Genomic DNA, 17199 nt, shown 5'->3' on the forward strand with positions numbered 1-17199 from the left:
CTTAGCCGGTTTTTTCTTTTCCACGCTCGGGGAGATCGATACATCTTTTCTCTTCCTGCCTTTAACCTACTTCGGGGCAGGAACCTCTTATCACCAGATGGGGGCCTCATGAATACATCCTTCCCGAGTTCTACAAAGGGAATAAAAGGGAATAAGTAAATAAAGAAGAACAAAAAACAGACAAATCGAGAAAGAGACTTACCATGACTACGGGCCTCCCATCGACCCTTTGATAATTTGACCTAAGCACGCTCAGAGTACGGTCTCTGCAACACCAGACCTTCAATCCATTGTTTAAGATCCGAAATCGGTTTCGGCATCCGAGCCACGGTTGTGACAAGTAAAGAAAAATGGATCAACAAAATGAAAGGCAATCACAACATCAAAATAGGCAAAGAGAAACGTTTACTCACGGCTCATATTCCATTTCTCAGGAAATGGCAAGTCATCGGCAGGGATCAGGTCCGAGGTTTTGATTCGAACAAAATGGCCCATCCAACCCCGATACCGAGTCTCATCTATGCTCGAGAATGGCGCTTTGGTTGTTCGACGAGAAGCTTGATTAACCCTCCTTGGTAAAGTCGGGGACTATAAAGGCACATAAGGTGATCGAGGGTGAAGATACGCCCCTCGATCTTGCTCGAGAAAAATCGAAAAAGAATCACTATCCTCTAAAAGGAAGGATGGATCTGGCCAAGGGTCACGTAGTATCTCTAGCAGAAGGCGATGATGATTGGGTCTAGAGGACCCAACGTGAAAGGATAAGTGTAAATACTTAAGAACCCTTCTAGGTGGGTAGTAATTGATTCATCAAGCGATAGGACTACTACGAGTTTATTATCCCAGTTGCATTCTTGTATGACTTTCTCGAGAAATTTCTCGGTAATTGAACACTGGTACCTCAACATCGGCTCACATCGACCCGGTACCGGAGAAGGATTTTCAATTCTAAAATCACCTACAGTTGAACACCCTATCGAAATAAATTCCTCAGGGCGGGGCTCCTCCACATCCTCGCCACCGGCGGGTCGAGATGAGGAAGCGACCTCTTTTTATGGAACAATTTTAGACGTTTTTGCCATCTAAAATTCTGTGAACGAAGATCGGGAGTATTTGGTGTTTTGAGAAGTAATTTGCAGTGAAAATCACAGATTTGCAGACAAAAAACTCAGAAGATGCGGAAAAGAAATTAGAAGATTTGGAGATCTGAAAGTGAAAAATAGTGAAGAGAGGGGCTATTTATAGATTGGGCAATGGCGGTTCAATATCAGTAGTGGTCGACCATCGTCTGACACGCATTTAATACCCTGGTAAGCTGAACCGACGGGACAACTATTATGTACGTCATGGTCGGGCTCGATGCAAACGTTAGTGTATATCAAATCGTGCCGTTGAAAAATCATGTCGTTTCTCGCCACATCCTTCCTGAGAAACGAGGGGACTATCTGTATATGGGATCTGAAGCCAGCTTACCGAGCTTCGAGTTTCATGGACCGATCAAATACCGAGCTCGAGTCCAAATCGAACTTTGATGTGAAGCGGCGTTATCGAGCTTAAGAGCCAGAGACCGACCAATACTGAGCCCGAGTCAATACCGGGCCCCGAGTCAATATCGAGCTCTAAATCTGGAGATCGATCAATATCAAGTTCGATCAAGATCGAGCTAAGAGACAAGAGCCGTTACGTCCGCACTGAAGGAGAGAATCTCGGCGGGAATTAGGAAAACAATATTCTATTATAGGTTCCCCACTATGTATTTTTAATTATATCAAAAGTAGGATCCCTCCACTATAAGAGGGATGGCTATTATTTTTGTAAAAGGATCCAACATTAAGGAACCGATACACTATAACTCAAATACTGTTGATACACTCCCATATTGAGAGATTATCCTTTTGAGCTTTATACATTATTTTATCATGCTTATTTATAAATCATCCTCCTTTTAATTTTATTTTTATTTCATTCTTTACATCCAATATTCAATATTTCTACTTGCTTTTACGATTTGTGCCAAGTTATACCACGTAGCCTTAGAACTACGTACAAATTCAACTCTATCCGTTTTTCGGGTAAAAAATTATATATTATATTTTGAACACCACTAGCTTAAAATAGTTGAGTGAGACAGTCCAACGATTCTGGGTGTTCAAGGTGATGTGTGTGTTCAAAGTTATGTTTATTTTGTTTGCCAAAACTAAACGGAGACCGCCATGTGTGGTCTATTTGATTATTTTTCAATTTAAAAAATTTCCTCATAAAATAACTTTTAAAACTTAAAATTTGTGTAGAAATAAATAACTAATCTTAAAAGTAAATTTTTAACTAAAATTTATTTCTTAAATAAATTTATAATTTGAAAGTCAAGCTCTATAAAACTTTATTCAACAAAAGCTCTCTACAAACTATAAATTCTCTCAACTCTCTCTTTCCTTTGGTTTTATGCTTACCTTTATTGGTAAAATTTCTAATACTGTCCTTTTGTTATTTTAATTTTGATTTATAAAACTATAATTCTATTATAAGTTTTTTTTGGTTCGCCAAATGTTGCGTAGTTTCATTTAAAACTTTTGGGACATCATTCATCGATGAAACAATTATTGACTTGTTTAAAGTTTGAACACCCTTGACAGAATTCCTAACTAAGTCACTGGTTCAAACCACGCCCCCCACATCCCACCCACCCCACCCCACCCCACAAAAGGGAGATAGTTGCACTTATCATTTTGACTTTACATGTTAAGGATAGAATGTGCGAATCTTAGGTTTTAAATTTTGGTTTCTCAACATAAATAATAATATAATAGCTCTCGAAAAAATGTATTCGAATATCATAACAATAAATGGTGTTGGAGTTCTGAAAATTAAGAGGATAAGAAGAAATTGAGATAGCGAATTTTTTTTTGTTGTGGGAGAAGAATAAGCAACTCATTATCTTGTCATTGTAAACGAAGTGCTATTAAAGTTGATGAATTCTAACTGAAATTTTCAGATAGAAGACTAGAAAACGCAAAAATAAAACTGTTTACTCTAAATATCGGATAACAATTGAATTTGTACGTGGTTTTAAGTACACGTGATCTAATTTGATACCGAGTGATAAATCAGAACAATTAGGGAAATAAAAGATAAAAAAGTAAATGCAAACCACGCAAGTTTGAGCAATCCTGGCCTTGTGAGATTAATCTCCCCCAAGCTAGAAATAATATTATCGACGTTGAAGTGTAATGAACTTTGACAAAGATAGAAATAACAGTATATTGCCTTTTCATATAAGTTACAATGTGTCTTATGAATTATCAAGTCCCTCTTATATATTAGGGGAGATCTACCCTTTAAGATATTATTTTATTGTTCTATAAAAGGCAAAAGTCCTTGATTTGCTGACCGTTGGTTCCCTTTTTGAGCCGTTCTGTGATTCCCGCCATAATGATTGGTTAATGGCGAGAATTACGGACCCCTATCAGATGAGTTGGCAAAGCTTTCTTCGAGACCATTAGAAACAAGACCGGTTATGCCTTCGGCAAACTCGAGAGCAAATCTGATGGTTTCGATGGCTAATTTTGATAGTACTTTGGGTTCGATCATAATCACCATGTGCCGATCTTGGTTAGTGGTGTTAGTCGTCAGATCGATCTTTGAGCTCGAATTCACCCGATCACAGATATTTCGACCCTGGCCTAATCAAGGAGTTCGGAAGCTCGATCGAATATCGAGCTCGGTTGTACCCGTATACAGATAGTCCCCTCGTTTCTTAGAGAGTAAATGACGAGAAATGATATGAGCCTCAGATTCTCACTTCGATATATCATGACGCAAGTGATAAAAATATGACGTCAAAATCCCCTTATTTTTCGGAGAGCAAATGATGGGAAACGATTTGAGCTTTTGATTTTTAAAAACGTGAAGACGAATACTTGATGTAAGTGAGAAGAATAATGGAAACATCCCGTCGATCCAGTCTTCGAGGCATTAAATGTGTGTCAGTCAATGGTCGGTCATTTTGGGATATGAACTGCCATGATGTGAACCGCAGTTTGGGAACACTATAAATACCCTTCAACCCATCCATTAGAACCTTTTCCATTCCAACTCTTGCTTTTGCGTTTTAAGAGAACTTCATCATCCTCATCTTCTGGTTTTCTAGTTTTAAGCTTAAGAACTTCCTTTATTGTGAGGTTTTTGAAATTTCTTCATAAGTTACCTGCTAGTTACAACTCCGCTTTTACCAACATCTTCTTCTCTCCTCTATTTAGAAGAAATAGCAAAGACTTCAAAATTTGTTCCTAAAAAATAAATCCCTTCTTCCTCGAAGCCATCGAAAAATGTTCCACCTGCTGCTACTGAGGAACCAACGCCAGAACCCCCTCTAAAGTCATTTTTCCCTTCGGGGTGCCTAACTGGGGCCGACTACAAGATCGAAAACACCCATTTGGTACCGGGTCGGTGCGAGCTGGTCTCGAGGTACTTACGTACTATTACTACCAGCATCCTTGATAAGGTCAATGAGGACTGCCACTGGGAAGATAAACTCATTGTGGTTCCAACCCCCGAGGAATCGATCACCACCTACGTGGAGGATTTTCTAAGTGTTTACACTTACCCTTTCACGCTAGGTCCTTTAGATCCAGTCATCATAGCCTTTTGTAAAAGGTACGAGGTAACTCTCGGGCAGATTCACTCCTTGTTTTGGAGGATCGTATTTCTTCTACGTTTCTTTGTGAGCAAAATCGAAATGTATCAATTTACCATTGATCGCCTCATGCACCTGTATAGCCCTCGACTTTACCGAGGGGGATTAATCAAGCTCGCATGTCGATCCACTAAGGCCATATTCTCGAGCATCAACGAGAATCGGGACCGGGACCGGGACTGGTTGGGCCGATTCATTTGAGTGAGGACCTCAAACTTAATCCCGACTGCGGTTATACCATTTCTTGAGAAATGGAATATGAAACGTTAGTATAACTTCACCTTCAAGATTTCTTTTATTGCTTTTCTTTTTCATTCCTTCTCATCGATGTTATGTGATGATGCAACTGCTGCCCAGATGCCGGATATCGTTCCTCGACTCAAGGAGTGGGTCGAGGGCATTATGTCACAGAGACCTTATTCCAAGCACTTATGGCGTGAGCTCTCCAAGGGACAATGGGAGGCCCGTAATCATGGTGAGAATTTTTTTCTCTCTAAGTTATATTTGATCTTACTTTCACATCATCGATCTCTGAATAGTTTTATTTTCTCTTTGTAGGTCAACCAAAAGATGTTGAAATGAGGCCTTCATCAGCCGATGATGACATATACGCCGACCCCCTTGCTCTGAAGCAAGATAAAGAAAAGAAAAGAAGAAAATCTCTGAGTTCTTCGAGCCGGGAAAAGAAGAGACCGAGGAAGCGGCTGGCGCCCAAACCTAAGAATGCCAGCGTTCAAGAGCTCTCATCGAACTCACTCCATCAGTTGATGGATGAGTCTGAAGAAAAAGAAGAAGATTATGAGTTGGTGGCCCGCGTGAGAAGCAGTTCTGAAATGCCTCAAGCCATGAAGGTCGTAGAATAAGCATTGGTTGAAGTCTCCAAGCCAGGGAGGGTCGAGACCGATTTGCCTCGAGCCAGCCAGATCGAAAAGGAAACTGTGGCCGGTACATCTCGGTCAGAAGATAATGTGCCTAAGGACGCACTTAGGGTGATTGATCTATGTGGGTTTGCCTTCGTTTACCAATTCTATGATAAACGAGGCTCAGGCATTAAAAGTAACCTCAGCGAAGGGGCTCAAGGAGGAGCTAATTCTTTCCACAATTTCTTCGACTGTCTGGATTCCGCGACTTCGGAGGATATCATCGGGTTGGGCGACTTACCGGTACCAAAGAAGGTACCGTCCCCGGTAATGACGGGTCTTCTTCAAGCCCAAAATTAGTGAATCAATTCTCCACTCCGAGTGTTGATCCTACTCGGAGACATGCAATTTTTATGTCCATTCTGGAGGACGCCTGGGTTCTCTTTGCCCCTGTGGGGATTGTTATTAGCTTCAGTGCTTGGTGACTGAAGAGGATCAAGCTAGAATGAATGAGATGGAGGCGCCCTTCTTGTTCAACGAATCTCAACAGGCGCTGAATCGGGTAATTTCAAACGTCCTTTCGTTATGTACTTAGATTCAATCATGAATAATCCTGAAATTTCCTTTGTGCTTGCAGGCCTCGGTGATTCATCACGAGGCCTTCCTCCGATACCGGGAGGAGTTCAAGTGTCATGATGCCGAGACTTGGGAGCTTGCTGAGAAGAAGGATACTTTCAAGCTTCTTAGTGAGAAGCTTCAGGCAGAGTTACAAGCAGCTTGGAAGGAGCATGCCGATTTGGTCGTGCAGGTAATATGAATATTCGAACTTAGTGATGATGATTCAAAAACATTGACTAACGACCTGCACCCACAGGTTCAAAAGAGACTTGACTAGATCGAGCAACTCCAGGTGAAGGTGGACACGGTGAAGGCTGAGGCCGAAGAATGGAAGAAAAATATGGACCGCCTAGCCTCAGTTGGCTTCGGCTGAGGTTCAGCTTCGAGCTATGAAGGAGAAATATTAGGTGTAGGTTAGTACGATCAGGAATTTCGTTCTCAGTTGAACTCGTCTGTTTCTGGTCAAGAGGCCCTGGCCACGGATCTCGAGGCGGCCAAGTTAGAGGTCGTTGTGGCCAAGACTAAGGCCGAAGAAAAAGTGGCCCATTTCAAGGCCGACGTCGAGGCCATCCAGGAACAAGCGAGAAATATGGTGAAGCACATGGGGTGGCAGTCCCGAAGGGAGACCGTCGAGGGAGTCCATGCTCAGAGTCTTTACTTATTGGCTAAAATCGAGAATGCCAAGATATGCGAGGCCAAAGCCCGTAAGCTGGCATATCCCGAGGAGGATTCCGAGGGGTCTGATGGTGGCGAAGACCCTATAAGCGATGATGTATCCCTCGATGAAGATTAGGCCATTTAGGATCTTTTTGTTTTTTGCACTATCTTTTTGTCGAGGTCGTTCGGCCGTTGTAAGAAATATGTATCGGGGTTATTCAGCCCTTGTAAAGAAATTTTGATATATATATAAAGCTCTTTCCCTTTCATAGCTTTTGCACTATCTTTTTGCTTTTATTTGTTTTTGCAAAAGTCGAAATGCCTTAGCATGAAATATTTGTAAAGATATATATATTTGTATTTATTTGTATTTGTAAAGGTCGAAATGCCTTAGCCTGAAATGATCAGGTTATGTTCGAAGGTTCGAACAAACATTGCCTTTACTTTGTGTTAAGGCTTTGCAGGGATTCGGTGTTACCAAAAACTTTTCCCCAAAATAATTTAGGTTTATAACTTGTTAAGGATAGCTTTTAAATCTAGTTTTACGAGATTTTCAAAGGCCTTGTTTTTGTTACGAGTCTCGGACGTCTCCGAGCCGTATTAGTATGGCCTTAGCCTTTTTAGTTCATGTGTTTCCTAGTGGGCTTGCTATCCCAAGTTATCCAGGCATGCCTAAGATATCAGTTCCCGAGTAGGGGTGGCTGTGGCCTTTGAAATTCGGGCATTGCCTAATAGGTGTTGTGCCCCCGTGATCTAAAATTTTCGAGATTGTTTTTGGTCGGCAGCCCCGAGTGGATATTCGGACTCAGATTAAGGTTGCTTTTAGGCTCGATGCCTAATCCCGGAGTGAATGTTCAAACTCTGATTAAGATTGCCCTTAGGCTCGATGTCTAGTCCCCGAGTGAATGTTAGAACTTGGATTAGGATTGCCCTTAGGCTCGATATCTTTAGGTGTAGGGAATTCCTTGAGAAATACAAGAAACATTTTTGAGAATGAGATGTTTATATGCAAAGAAGACTCTTCTTTTTTTATTCTTGTGCATAATAGTTGTACATGTATACATATTTTGTGCCAGGGCTCGAGTGATTTGAGCGGGCACGGTTCATTTGATCGTTTGGCCCTTACAATAAATCCTATTAATCGAGGCCCTTCAATCACAGAGTCGAAATGCCTTGTTATTAATTCGATATCCGAGGATATTTCCCTCCAGTGTTCGAGTTTGATCGAAGATAGGCCTCGAATTCTATTGTGATCATTGCCACCAGTTCGTAACCGGCCTTCGATTCTAAGTTAGCACGATTTACTTGCTACCTCGTTAAAAACCTTGCCGGAAAACCCATTTGGGACAAAACCGATTTAAGGGAAAAAGAGTTCAACGCGTGCTTTCAGACCTAGGATCTTGTATCATCTTTTGTTGGTTGCCTGCAAGTGTCAGTTTGAAATGTATAAAGAAAAATAAAAGAAAGAATTGGGGTTGTACCTTAGAAATAATATCGTTTTAAGTGAGTTATATTCCAGTTGTTCTATAATTGCTCGTCGTCCATTGTTTCGATCTTGTAGGATCCTTTTCCGGTGATCCCGATAATTTGATACGATCCTTTCTAGTTCGGGCCCATTTTCCCTTCGTTCGGGTTTAAGGTGCTTAGTGTGATTATCCTTAGTACCAAGTCCCATGTATTGAAGTGTCGAAGGTTGGTCCTTCGATTATAATACCTTACGATCCGCTGTTTTGGGCATCCAGTCAGACAAGGGCGGCTTCGTGCCTTTCATCTAACAACTCCAGGCTCATACTCATAGCTTCATCATTTGATTCCTTTGTTACATATTGTAGTTTGATGCTTGGTTCTCCTACCTCAACTGGTATTAAAGTTTCGGTGCCATAAACTAAGGAAAATGGGGTGGCCTTGGTACTAGATTTCGAGGTCGTACGATACGCCCATAGGACCTCATGTAGCATTTCCTTCCATTTCCCTTTTGCGTCGGTTAACCTCTTTTTAAGGCTTTGGAGTATGGTTTTGTTGGTAGATTCGTCTTATCCATTCCCACTAGGGTGATAGGGAATGGATAAGATCCTTTTGATCTTATGGTCTTCGAGAAACTTACTTACTTTGCTGTTAATAAATTGCTTCCCATTGTCGCACACGATCTCGGCCGGTATTCCGAACCGACATATGATTTGGTCCCAGATAAAATCAATGACTTCTTTTTTCCTAACCTTCTCATATGCCTGTGCTTTCACCCATTTAGAGAAATAGTCAGTCATAAATAAAATAAATTGAGCCTTACCAGGTGCCCGTGGGAGGGGGCCGACGATGTCCATCCCCCATTTCATAAAAGGCCATGGTGACAAAACTGAATGCAGTAGCTCCCCAGGTTGATGAATCATTAGAACGTGCCTTTGGCATTCATCACATTTTCGAACGAATTCCTTTGCATCTTTTCCCATGTCGATCTAGTAGTAACCGGCTTTGATTATTTTTCTGACCATTGATTCGGCGCCCGAATGATTTCCACATGTGACTTCGTGGATTTACCTCAGAACATACTCAGTATCCCTCGGCCCTAGACATATTGCAAGTGGACCATCGAATGTTCTTTTGAACAGGGTTCCATCTTCGGCGAGGCTAAATCGGGCTGCTTTTGTACGCAGGGCCCTCGATTCTTTTGGATTCGAGGGAAAATTTGTGGTCCTGAGACATTCCATGTACTTGTTCCTACAATCCCAAATTATGCTCGTTGAGTTGATATCGGCGTGGACTTCTTCCACCACCGATCTCATAAGCTGCATGACTTCTCCCGAATTGAACTCGTTGTCTTCGACCGACGATCCCAAGTTAGCGAGGGCATCGGCTTCACTGTTTTGATCCCGAGGTAGATGTTGCAAAGTCCATTCTTTGAACCGATGTAATGTAACCTGTAACTTGTCCAAGTATCTCTGCATTCGTTCTTCCCTGACCATGAATGTTCCATTAACTTGGTTTACCACAAGGAGGGAGTTGCATTTGTCTTCGATCATGGCCTCATATTTGGCTTCGTTGTTAGTCAATTTCACAGTATTAATAGATTGACTAACTATATTACCTATTATCGGCTTTAGTACATACCAAGTCCGAACCCTTTTGCGTTCGAGGCCCCATCTATAAAGAGGGTCGAGGTTCCCGAAGATGTCCCTGAGTTAACCAATAACTCTCTTTCGACCTCGGGTATTAGGGCCGATGTGAAATCGGCCATGAAGTCCGCCAAGATTCGGGACTTAATGGAGGTCCGAGGTCGGTACTCAATATCGTACCCACTTATTTCCACAGCCCATTTGGCCAATCGGCCTGAAAGTTCGGGTTTATGCATAACGTTCCTTAACGGGTAAGTAGTTACTACACATATGGTGTGACCATAGAAGTATGGTTTTAGCTTCCTAGAGGCACTTATCAAAGCGAGCGCCAGTTTTTCTAGGCGAGGATACCTAGTTTCGGCCTTATCTACGGTCCTGCTAACATAATAAATTGGAAATTGTGTACCTTGCTATTCCCGAACAAAGACTCCACTTACCGCTACCTCCGAGACCGCTAAGTACAAATACAGTTGTTCGTCTGTCTTTGGTGTGTGAAGCAGCGGTGGGATCAATAAGTATCTTTTGACCTCCTCCAGAGCTCGTTGATATTCTGGAGTCCATGAGAAGTTATTCTTCTTTTTTAACAGTGCTAAGAATCAGTGGCTCTCGTCGGACGATCTCGAAATAAATCGCCCCAGAGCGGCTATGCGCCCGGTTAGCCTTTGCACTGCCTTTACGTTGTCAATGATCGTGATATCTTCTATGGCTTTGATCTTGTCGGGTTTGATCTCTATTCCCCGGTTGGATACCATGAACCCGAGGAATTTTCCAGATCCAACTCCGAACGCACATTTTTTCGAGTTCAGCTTCATATTGTATTTCTTTAATATGCTGAAGGTTTCATGTAAATGTTTTAAATGGTCCCCTGTTCGCAGGGACTTAACCAACATATCATCAATCAATTTTCCTATTTGCTCTTCGAACATCCGATTTACTAGGCACTGGTATATGACACCGACATTTTTTTAATTCAAACAACATTACATTATAATAATATGTGCCATTTTTAGTGATGAAGGAGGTTTTTGTCTGATCACCCAGGCCCATCCGTATTTGGTTGTACCCGGAATAAGCATCGAGAAAACTGAGGATCTCGTGGCCGGCCGTGGCATCGATCATACGGCCGATGTTGGGTAAGGAAAAAGAATCTTTGGGGCATGATTTATTCAAATATTTGTAATCTACACACATTCTTAGTTTAATCCCTTTTTTAGGGACTACCATGTCACGACCCAAAAATTCCACCATAAGCATTGTGATGGTACCTAATCTCTAAAACTAGGTAAGCCGATTACAATTACATCTCGAGCCATTTTTTTAACATATAATTTAATACAAGTGTCAAAACCAACAATGGAAATATTCAAACAACCTCCCAAGACTGGTAATACTGAGTCACGAACTCTAACTGAATATATGGAATTATCTCGAGGATCGAATATACAATACTGTTCGAATAAGAAATTAACAGTACAATAAAATGGAAAGACTCAAAGGGACTGCGACGACTAAGTAGTCCTACCTTGAATCCTTGTGATCATACTCTAATCTCTGTCCGAATCTGATATCTCCAATATCTGGCTCTGCACAAAAATATGCAGAAGTATAGTATGAGTGCACCACAATCGGTACCCAATAAGTATCAAGACTAACCTCAGTGGAGTAGTGATGAGGAACAGTCGAGACACTCACTAGTCTAATAACCTATGTAATATAGTATACAAAAATAATAGAAAACAAATAACAGTGATAGCAACAATAATCAACTAGTGATGTAAACAGCAAGGCAGCAAGAACTCCATAAATATTGCTCAAACAGATAATGAACACAAGTACGACCAATAATCAAGTCCTTCAAAATATACATCTTTTATCTATAATTTTTTCAATAAAAATCTCTAGAATATAATCCTTTCCAATAAATATATTTCGAATATACTTCCTTCAAATAAATATCTTTCAATTATAATTTTTTCAAATAAATATCTTTCGAATATAATTCTTTCAAATAAATATCTTTCGAATATAATTCTTTCAAATAAATATCATTCGAATATAATTCTTTCAATAAATATCTTCGAATATAATTCTTTCAAGTACAAGTCACTATGTAACATCTCATTTAACTTTTCTGGTGTGAGAAATATATTCAGAATATATATATTCAGAAATATATATATATATATATATATATATATATATATATATATATATATATATATATATATATATATATATATATATATATATATAGAGAGAGAGAGAGAGAGAGAGAGAGAGAGAGAGAGAGCATTTATCTCTTTCTCACCGTGCATACATATAACAGTACCAACTAGGTGAGAGAAATGCCAATAACAATAAAAGAAATAAAGTGGGAGGCACACAGGAAGCAACAACGACTACGAGACACATACAAAAGATAGGTGCACAATGACATCTCAAAATAAAGGCATTAATGTATACACAACAAAATGATATCACAATATAATGTATGTCTCTTGTCCTCGCCTACACAGAAACACCCTTTGTGCCATGAATATAAGATAATATAAAAATAATGGCACGGCATCACCCTTCGTGTTTTTACTCTCATCCTTACGTGATAATATAATTAAAATGGCACGGCATCACCCTTCTTGCTTTACACTCTCAAATGGCACAACATCACCCTTCCTGCTTTACACTCTCAAATGGCATGACATCACCCTTCTTCGTGCTTTACACTCTCCTTCACATGATAATGTATATGAAATGGCATGACATCACCATTCGTGTTTTACACTCTTACTTACCAAGCACATGTATATCATTAACAATCAAGGTAGAAAGTATAAATAACATCAAGAAGAGTGTTTAAACGACAATACAATACAACAATTCATATCACAATTTGCCCACCGGCCACAACCAACTCCAAAGATACAACAAAAATCAATTAATTTCAAAGCAAATTGTCACGACCCAAAACTCTAACCTGTCGTGATGGTGCCTATCAATGATACTAGGCAAGACGATTTTTCAAAATACTTCAAATGTTTCACAAAATAAACCAACAGCTTGATATGACAGAGTTTTCATTAAAAACATGAGTTAAACTCAAAATACAACGCGGAAAAATAGCCCCAAACATCGGGGTGTCACCAAGTCATGAGCATCTAAACAACCAGTCTAAGAAACAGTGTCTACAAGAGTCTGTGTCTAAATGCCAATACAGAAAAGAAAGATAACAAGAAAGGAGAGATAAGGACTGCGAACGTCGGCAGGTACCTTGTGAATCTCCGATACTCAACCACGCACGAGATCAACGTCCTCCGTGACCGGATACACCTGGATCTGCACATGAAGTGCAGGGTGTAGCGTGAGTACAACCAACTCAGTAAGTAACAAAAATAAATAAGGAACTGAAAGATAGTGACGAACTACACAGTTATAATTCATTTTCAGTAGTCTCAACAAGAAAAGTAAACATGCTTTTAAATCCAGAAAATTAAGTCAAATCAGTTTATTCGTGCCAAATTCAAGTAAAAACCAGACAAAAGTATCCTTCAGAAGTTTTCCAAAATCAGTTATATATGGCAACTATGTGCAACAACAATGAAATCATATACAGCCTCTCAGGGCAACAATCACACAGTCCTTCCATTCACTCCAACCTCATAATCACTCATTCCTCTCATCCACTTATTCCTCACAGTCACTCGGTACTCGCACTCAGTAGGTGCCTACGCTCACTGGGGGTGCGTACAGATTCCGGAGGGGTTCCTTCAGCCCAAGCACCATATCAAGCCAAATCATGTCATAAATCAATGAAAACATATTGCGGTGTGTAGCCCGATCCCATAAATATCCTCACAATCAGGCCCTCGGCCTCACTCAGTTAGCAATTTCTCCAGTCTCTCTGGCTATCAAAAATCAGGAAAATCAGCCCAAACAACAATAATATGATGTATCAAGAAGAATAATAGAGATTGAGATATGATATGCGAATAAAACTGAGACTGAGTACAAATAGAATTTAGCAGGTAATTCAACATGTAACACGGTCTTTGTGGGTCCCAACAGTACCAACACATAGCCTAATTATGGTCTCTAACATAATTCACAGTCAAATTTCTATAACACATGAAGAGCATATAGTTAACAACAAGTTTATTCAACTTCTCAGTTTCACGGAATGGACCAAGTCACAGTTCCCACGGTGCACGCCCACACGCCCGTCACCTAGCATGTGGGTCACTTCTAAAACAATCATATAACACCAAAATCCGGGGTTTCATACCCTCATAACCAGATTTAAAATTGTTACTTACCTCAAACCGCGCAAAACTCTACTCCAAGGTGTCTTTGCCTCTCGAATCGGTCTCCAAACGTCCTGAATCTAGCCACAAGCAGTACAATACAATTAATATAGGCTAAAGGAATCAATTCCATAAGAAAAACACAAAATTATAAGCCAAAATCCGAAATTGGCTCAAACCGGCCCCCGTGCCCACGTCTCGAAATCCGACAAAAGTCACAAAACCCAAATGCCCATTCACTCACGAGTCTAACCCTACCAAATTTATCAAACTCCGACTCCATTTGGTCATCCAAATCCCCAAAATTCACTCTCCAATTCTCTAGCCCTAAACCCCCAAATTTCACCTCAAAAACTCACCAACTAGGTGTAAAATCAGTGGGGAAATATCATTATTGAAGATAAATGGAAACAAAGAGCTTACTTCAGTAATCTCCTCAAAAACCCTCTCAAAAACCTCCAAAGTTCGAGCTCAAAATGATGAAAATGGTGAAAAATCTAGAAGTCTCGCATTTATAGGTTCTACCCAGGTCTTTCGCACATGCGACAACTTAGTCACTTATGCGGTCGCGCAGGTGCGCCCCAGAGCCCTCTTCTATGTCTAACTCCGCACCTACATCCCTTTTTCCGATCCAGCGGACTCGCTTATGCAAGACAAATCTCCGCTCCTGTGGAGTCAAGCTTCAAGGCCAAATCCGCTTCTACGGCCCTTCTGCCGCATCTGCGGTCACGGAGATACGCAAAAACCAACGCACCTACGACCTTCTGCTGCATCACTCCTTGGTTGCTTTTGCGGCTTACCTCCCACTTCTGCGGACACGCACCTGTGGTTCCCACTCCACAGGTGCGATTACACCAGCAGTGGAAATCCTTCAACAAACTTACAACTTCAAAACTTGGTCCGTTAACCACCCGAAACCAACCTGAGGCCCCCGGGACCTCAACCAAACATACCAACAAGTCTTATAACCCAATACAAACTTAGTCGAATCCTTAAATCATCTCAAACAACCTCAAAACGCGAATTACACACGGATTCAAGCCTAATGAATTTCCAAATTCTACAAATGACGCCGAAACCTATCAAATCACGTCAGACTGACCTCAAATTTTGCACACAAGTCACAAATGACCCCACGAACCTACTGCAACTTCCAGAATCGGAATCCGGCCCTTATATCAAAAGGCCAACCCCCGGTCAAACTTTCCAAAAATTCCACTTTCGCCATTTCAAGCCTAACTCTACTCCCAACCTCCAAATTACAATCCGGACACGCTCCTAAGTCCAGAATCACCCAACGAAGCTAACAGAACCATAAAAATTCCAATCCGAGGTCATTTACCCATAAGTCGACATCTGGTCAACTTTTCCAGCTTGAGATTTCAATTAAGAGACTAAGTTCCTCAATTCACTCTGAATTCACTCCAGACCCTAACCAACTAATATGGTAAGTCATAAAACAACAGTGAAGCACAAAAATCAGTAGAATAGGGGAACGAGGCTACAACTATCGAAACGACCGGCCGGATCATTACACAAATAGCTCAAGGCTCCACACAACGTATATAAAACATCAAAACAACAACATAGATGGAAAAGTAACTCAACATAACTTAGCATAGGACAACACCTTTTTTAATCCAAAGTTTTGATAAATATATTAACGCCTCTTTTTAAGCTTATTTAATTAGTTATTTGAAAAATGAAAAATCCATAATGAAATTAATTTCAAGAAATATCAAATCAACAAACACATGAAATTCACGTAAAAATCCAAGTGGCAATCACAACAAATTATCATCTAAAATACAAACTCGACAAACAAGGAACAAGACATGACAAATAAAGGATTTACTATGTTCCAATAATTTTCCAATTTAATACATAAAGGTATCTACGAATTTAAACCGATATAATTTGCACATATAAAATAAGTACGTACTCGTCACCTAGCGTACATGATTTTCAATCACACAATTTCCACATAAGACTCGATGCCTAAGGGAAATTTTCCCCACTCAAGGTTAGGCAACATACTTACCTCAATTTGCAACCAACTCAAGATTCCATTACACCTTTGCCTCGCGAATTAGTGTCCGAAATCCTCAAATCTAGTCATAAACAATTCAATCTACTCAATACAAATCGTAGGAATTGATTCCATATGAATTTACTAATTTCTGGATTAAAATCCGAAATTCATTTAAAAATCGATAGTGGGACCCACATATCGAATCCCAAAAAAACTCACGAAACCTGAACACCCATTCCAATACGAGTTCAATCACACAAAAATTATCGAATTCCCACATCGGATTGACCTTCAAATCTTCATTTTATATTTTTGGAATATTTTATAAAAATCTGATTATCCTTCCATAAATTCACGGATTCATGATGTAAATGAGTATGGAATTATAAAATATAATCAATATAGTATAAGTAACACTTACCCCAATGTTTTCCCATGAAAATCGCCCAAAACTTGCCTAAACCGAGCTCCCCAAACTCAAAAATGAGTAAAAATGGCAAAACTCCCCGTTTTATGGGGTTTTTATGTCTGTGGCGCCACATGTGGCATGGGGCACTGCATGTGGCGCCGTTTCCAGTACCTCCAGTAGTCCCAGCACCAGGGATAGCGCCCCAGGCTACCCTGGACGCTGACGGGAAATATTTTCCGACACGGAAATGGGCATAACTCTCTTATACGATGTGCAAATTCGATAATTCTTTTTGCTATGGCTTCGAAATTTCGAAACAGATCTAATACTTCAATCAAAACCGAATTTGGAGATCATTTGCTTAATATGATACCACTTATTCTTGAAGAAACGACGTCGAAACATTCTAGAATATCCAAATTAAACTCTGTTAAACCATCCGAAATCCACATGAGGCCCTCAGGACCTCAACCAAATATACCCACAAGTCCTAAAACATCATGCGAACTTAGTCGATGCCTC

Source organism: Nicotiana tabacum, chromosome 2, assembly GCF_000715075.1.
Source record: "Nicotiana tabacum cultivar K326 chromosome 2, ASM71507v2, whole genome shotgun sequence".
In the NCBI taxonomy this organism is placed as follows: domain Eukaryota; kingdom Viridiplantae; phylum Streptophyta; class Magnoliopsida; order Solanales; family Solanaceae; genus Nicotiana; species Nicotiana tabacum.